We start from the raw sequence: 874 nt of genomic DNA, 5'->3' as shown, positions 1-874 counted from the left end.
CCCGTTGCTCTGCTGCATGCCTTTAGTGTTTTGCCTCAGTGTCGTGGGGTCAGACCAGGCCAATCCAATGAGTCTCCTCCAGTGCTGTCCCTGTAGAGCCACAGGTCAGCAGGGCCATGTCTCATAGTGGGATCAGCCATAGGGTCAACTCTGCGCATTGTTGTTGGGACAGGGATATCCTCCAGGCCTGGTGGGCCAGCATGTCTTCCACTCTCTCTTCCTCCCCATTCATTTTTTCCCATGTGCTCTGATCAGACAAGTCCCTCTCCCCTAGCTGCAGCTTCAGTGCCATCCTCTAAAGTAAATTCTTCTGGGGAGGGCGGGGTTGTGAGGCAGTTGTCCATGTAGCTGGTAGGGGGCGGAGCCCTTAGCACTCCCCCCCCACCCCCACACACACCCGTTCCCTTCTCCATGCCAGCATGCTGCATTCGCATCCCAGAACATCGGATTTAAGTCTGTTCTCTTTCCCTGTGGGCACACAAACAATACCCTTCCCTTGGGCGGGTCAGTGCCCAATTCCCCCGCCACACATCTTTTTTTTTCCCTTTCCTCCCCACACCTTTTTAGTTGGCTACCATATGTACCCCTGGATTTGGTCTGACCCCTGCCATACTACCTGGACCTCAGCCCTGGAGTGTTTAAAGTATATAAACACTATAGAGTGTATAGAGTAGCTTTTTCCCTGCGCCCCTTTTGCATTTGTCTTTTTTTTTTTATAAACTTACCTCGGCGGATTCATGTTGTACTGGTCCTTTTGTGCTTGGCATACTTTACTTAGCATAATTTCCTCCAGATCTTCCCATGTGGCGATGTGCTTCATGTGCTCATCACTGCTTTTTAACGATGCATAGTACTCCATGGTATGTATGTACCA

Source organism: Echinops telfairi, unplaced genomic scaffold (assembly GCF_000313985.2).
Source record: "Echinops telfairi isolate 266 unplaced genomic scaffold, ASM31398v2 ScPeMD7_3533;HRSCAF=4204_0, whole genome shotgun sequence".
In the NCBI taxonomy this organism is placed as follows: domain Eukaryota; kingdom Metazoa; phylum Chordata; class Mammalia; order Afrosoricida; family Tenrecidae; genus Echinops; species Echinops telfairi.
The sequence above is the reverse complement of the archived record's forward strand: the minus strand, read 5'-3'. Positions refer to the sequence as shown.